Below are 6,000 nucleotides of genomic sequence, written 5' to 3'. Positions count from 1 at the left end.
GCGCCGTTTGAAAGATCCAATCCAGACCATAAAATCACATTCAATTGGCCTCTTAAATTTCTTAAATACCTGCCCACCGCGTCACCGTCAGACTTCGATCCTCTATGTTTGCTGCCATGGACAAAATTGGGATGGGACATCACAACATCAGACTTCCTGTCCTACGTGTCCCTTCCTGATTTTATGTCTGCCCATGCCTCTGTTCCCAGCAACTTTGTTCCCTTAAGATTCAGCCAATTGTTTACTGTCAGTGGTGTGAGTTAGTTAATAAAAAGATGGTGGTGGTGGTGTTGTGATAATGTCAGTAGATTAATAATCCAGATGCTTAGGCTAATGCTCTGGGGACATGGGTTCAAATCCCACCATGGCAGATGGTGAAATTTGAATTTAATTCATAAAAGCTGGTCTAATGGTAATCATTGTGGAGTGTTGTAAAAACCCATCTGGTTCACTAATGTCCTTTAGGGAAGGAAACCTGCTGTCCTTGCTTGGTCTGGCCTGCATGTGACTCCACACCCACAGCAACATGGTTGACACTTAAATGCCTTTAGTGGGCAATTAGGGATGGGCATTAAATGCTAGCCTAGCCAGGGATGCTCACATAGAATCATAGAAATTTTAAGGCATAGAAAGAGGTAGCTTGGCGCATCATGTCTGTGCCATCGAAAAACGATCCACCTACTCTAATCCCACCTTCCAGCATTTGGTCTGTAGCCCTGCAGATTATGGCACTTGAGGTGCATAGCCAGACTCCTTTTGAATGAGTTGAGGATCTCTGCCTCAACTACCCTTTCAGGCAGTGAGTTCCAGACCCCCACCACCCTCTGGGTGAAAAAGTTTTTCCTCATTTCCCCTCTAATTTTTCTACCAATCACTTTAAATCTATGCCCCCTCGTCACTAACCTCTCTGCTGAGGTGAATAGACCGATAGACCGTTCACCTACACTCTATCCAGGCCCCTCACAATTTTGTACATTTCAATCAAATCTCCCCTCAGCCTTCTCTGTTCCAAGGAGAACAACCCCAGCCTATCCAATCTTTCCTCATAACAGCATTTTTCCAGTCCCAGCAACATCCCCATAAATCTCCTCTGTACCCTCTCTAGTGCAATTACAACCTTTCTGTAATGAAGTGACCAGAACTGCACATAGTACTCAAGTTGTGGCCGAACCAATGAGTTGTCCAGTTCCAGCATAACCTCCCTGCTTTTATATTCTGTACCTTGGCTAATAAAGGAAAGGATTCCATATGCCTTCTTAACCACCTTATCAACCTGTCCTGTTACCTTCAGCGATCTGTGAACATTCACTCCAAAGTCCCTCACTTCCTCTACACTTCTCAGTATTTTCCCATTTATCATGTATTCCTTTGCCTTGTTTGACCTCCCCAAATGCATCACCTCACACTTCTCTAGGTTGAATTCCATTTGCCACTTTTCTGCCCACCTGACCAGACCATCAATATCTTTCTGCAGCCTACGGCTATCCTCCTCGCTATCTACCACACGGCCAATCTTTGTGTCGTCTGCAAACTTCTTGATCATGCCCCCTACATTTACATCCAAATTGTTTATATATATCACAAAAAGCAGGGGACCCAGTTCTGAGCCCTGCGGAACACCACTGGAAACAGCCCTCCAGTCGCTAAAACACTCTTCAATTACCCTTTTTTTCCTGCCACTGAGCCAATTTTGTATCCACTTGCTGCATTTCCCTGAATCAGTCTGCCATGTGGGACCTTGTCAAAAGCCTTGCTAAAATCCATGTAGACCACATCAACTAAACTACCCTCATCTATCTTCCTTGTTACTTCTTCAAAAAATTCGATCAAGTTGGTCAAACAAGATCTTCCCTTAACAAATCCATGCGGACTTGTTCGCCTTTCTAAGTGACAGTTTATCCTGTCTCTCAAAATAGATTCCCATAATTTGCCCAATACTGAGGTTAGGCTGACTGGCCTGTAATTATTCGGTCTATCCTTCGCTCCCTTTTTAAACAGAGGTACAACGTTAGCAGTTCTCCAATCCTCCGCCACCACACCTGTATCCAGTGAGGACTGGAAAATGATGGTCAGACCCTCTGCTATTTCCTCTCTTGCTGCTTTTATCTTTTCATCTGGCCCTGGTGATTTATCAACTTTCAAGGCTGCTAGTCCCATTAATACTTCCTCTCTCCTTATGTTTATCACATCCAGTACTTCACACTCCTCCTCCTTAAATACAATATCAGCAACGTCCCCCTCTTTTGTGAAGACAGATGCCAAGTATTCATTAAGAACCATACCAACATCTTCCGACCCTACACTTATGTTACCTTTTTGGTCTTTTATGGGCCCTACTCTCTCCTTACTCTTAATGTATTGATAAGACATCTTTGGGTTCACCTTGATTTTGCTTGCTAATATTCTTTTATGCCCTCTCTTTGCTTTCCTAATTTCCTTTTTGATTTCACCCCTCCACTTTCTATACTTCTCTCGGCTTTCGTAGTATTGAGTTCTCGGTGTTGGACATAAGTTTTCCTTGTCTGCCTTATCTTACCCTGCAGGCACCTTGACATCCATGGGGCTCTAGATTTGGCCGTCCCACCCATTTTCTTTGTGGGAACATGTTTACTCTGAACCCTTTGAATCTCCCCTTTGAATGGCTCCTACTGCTCTGACACTGATTTACCTTCAAATAGCTGTTTCCAGTCCACTTTTGCTAAATCACTCCTCAGTTTAGTAAAATTGGCCTTGCCCTAATTGAGAACTCTAACTCCTCTTCTATCTCTGTCCTTTTCCATAATTATGTTAAAACTGACTAAATTGTGATCACTACCACCAAAATGCTCTCCCACTGCCATCCCTTCCACCTGCCCATCTTCATTTCCTAAAATTCAGTCTAAAACTGTTGGACTTGCTTCATACTGGCCAAAAAGATTCTCCTGAATGCATCTCAAGAATTCTGCTCCCTCAATTCCTTCCACACTAAAACTATCCCAGTTAATATTGGGGTAGTTAAAATCCGTTACTGTTACTGCCCTATTGTTCTTGCACTTCTCAGAGATTTGCCTACATATCCGCTCTTCTATCTCCCTCTGACTGTTTGGGGTCTATAATACACTTCCAGCAGTGTGATTGCCCTTTTTTTGTTCCTTAGCTCAATCCATATGGTCTCATTTGATGAACCTTCCAACATATCATCCCTCCTCGCGCTATAATAGTTTTCTTGACCAAAATTGCCACTCCCCCTCTTTTCTCATCCCCCTCCCTATTGCATCTGAAAACCCTGTAACCAGGAACATTGAGCTGCCATTCCTGTCCCTCCTTAAGCCATGTTTCTGTAATAGCTATGATATCATACTGCCACGTGTCTATCTGTGCCCTCAGCTCATCTGCTTTATTTGCTGTACTCATCCCAAGAACGAATAAAACATTTTAAAAATAATATTGTTATAAGTTGAGTAATTGATCAAAAAATGCACTTTTTGTCCAGCACCACATTTTCTAAATATCTTCGTCCATGAAACAGTGATTAGTGACAAATCCCTGTGATAAACAAAATTCAGTTATTCATGAATCATAGATACAAGATTAAATCATTCAGGAAATTATTCCTTTTCAGCACATCCTTCTGAGCAGTGATGATGTGCTACTTTTCAACACAAAATGTCTGCATTATGCATGGTTGTAGCTATTCTAGGGTGTCATAATTATGTTTTTTCCTAAGAGGAAGTGAACAAAAACATAAGTTTATGCCAATGATGTCTGATCATGTCTCTGTGAAAATGAATGTGAAAGATCACCATGTGAAATAAAAATGTGTTAATCATTGCTGGAAACAAGAAGCTCATAGCCAATCTGGAAGAAACAAGAGTGTTTTCACAACAACCAAAAAACACACCTAGGATTACTCCCGTGGGAATCTAAGCTTTAATGTTATTTTTTGATAAGGGTACTTTCAAGTTACTTTCTCTCCCTGAACTAGATACCAACACAAGTAGAGCACCGACCTGCTACTATGTCGATACCTCTTTGAATCAGAGGCTAGGAGGTGGCCAGTGATGGCTCTCTCTGTGATTCTCCTTCACCATGGTGAGGAAGCAGCTGCCATTGCTTGGCATCTGCCCACAATAACTGAGATCAGGAATTTCTAACATTATACATTTTGGTGCTCCAAGTTACAGCATCACTGGCTTTATTTCGTGAAAAATGGCAATGGGGCCTTCTTGCCTGAAATGTGTGTTATGGTGGAATTGCACAAGAAAAAAGGCAAATGTTGAATTGTGTGAAGCAATAATTATCATACTGAAACACTAATCAAAAAGACACTAATGGAATTTTACTATAATGAAGAGAATGTGAGAATTGATAGAAAACACTATTGAAATTAACATTTGTATTTGGTATTATGGAAAATTGCAATAAGAAATAGTCTTAGGGCGAATGAGTATGAAAAATTGGAGCATTGCTACAGCTAGCCAATGCAAAAAACAATCACAAGAAATTAGCCAGTCAGTCAGGGAGAAAATGCATACGAAATTGCAGGTCATGGAAAATGCAGCAATGAGAAAAGATTGGATAGGCTGGGGTTGTTGTCCTCGGAACAGAGAAGCCTGAGGGGAGATTTGAGTGGATATGTAGGGCCTATTTACCTTAGCAGAGAGGTCAGTGACTAGGGGGCATAGATCTAAAGTGATTGGTAGAAAGATTAGAGGGGAGATGAGGAAAATTGTTTTCACCTAGAGTGCTACGAGCTCACAGGACAATAGTCTTGCTTGTACTGTGTCTTTAGTGAACTGAACTTGTGATGGCTGCCTGCAGTGAGTGCCGCATGGTAGAGGTCACATGACTATGGCAAGCCCGGTGGCACATGAGTACAGTATTTCATTTCTATCCCAAACATCCCCCTTTGCATATAAAAAAAAATTGCATGCATTATCATTTCCACTGTGAGTCGCCCAAGTTACCCACTATGAACACAACTGTTCTCATGCATTAGCAGTTTGTTATTCTTGTCAGTCTCTGCACATGCATTGCACACACAGTCTTTAAATCGTGTCGGTCTCTTAATGGTGCATATGCGCGTTGTCACTGGCTGTTCATCCCCTTCTCCAGGGAGTGTCACTCCTGTGGTATATCTGGTCGTTCACTTCCACCGTGTACGATCGAGGTGGCAGCTGCTCCACGCAAGTCCCAAGTTGTCACTTGTTGAGAGCATTGAAGGTTTGTACCCTGACTGGATCTCCAATGCTCAATTCTGGCAATGATTTGGCAGTTTTGTCAAAATGAAATGTGGCTTTCTGCTGTTTCACTTTGATTTTGTCACTCACGCCTGTTACTACTTCTGGCTTCAGTAGCTTTTTTGCTATTGGAAGAGTAGTTTTGGTGTGGCATGACATTAGTCTTTGTACTGGACTACTTTCTATGCCTTCAGTTGGTGTGTTTCTCCACTTGAAGTTTGCCTTGTATACGTCTGTTCTGGATTTGCACAATTTCTTTATGATTCCTTTGGCGATTTTCACTGCCGCCTTAATCTTTCCATTTGACTGGGGTTGGTGTGGAGATGAATTATAGTGTTGAATTTCCCAATGCTTTATGAAGAGGCTGAATTCTTCATTTATGAACTGAGGGCCATTGCCATTCATTACAATGTCTGGAATGCAGTAATGACCAAAGTGTGCTTTCAGACAGTCTGCTGGTCTACCTCCCAGTAGTCAGAATAGTAGTCTACGGTGACAAGATAATCAGTTCCTGCAAGAGTGAAGAGGTTTACTCCCAGCTTCATCCATGGTCTGTCTGGGATGTCATGTGTCATCAGTGGCTCTTTAGCTGCTTAACTTTGTACTCATTACACGCACTGCACTGGCTGATGCGGTCCTTGATTTCATTGCTCATGTTTGGCCAGTAGAGCACTTCTCTTGCTTTCCTCAGACTCGACTCAGTTCCTTGGTGGCCTGTGTGGATGCGCTTTAGCATCTCTCCTCTCAACTCCTTCAGGATAATGACTCTATTTCCTTTGTA

The sequence above is a fragment of the Heterodontus francisci genome, chromosome 2 (assembly GCF_036365525.1).
Source record: "Heterodontus francisci isolate sHetFra1 chromosome 2, sHetFra1.hap1, whole genome shotgun sequence".
Taxonomy (NCBI): domain Eukaryota; kingdom Metazoa; phylum Chordata; class Chondrichthyes; order Heterodontiformes; family Heterodontidae; genus Heterodontus; species Heterodontus francisci.
Note: the sequence above shows the minus strand (reverse complement) of the source record.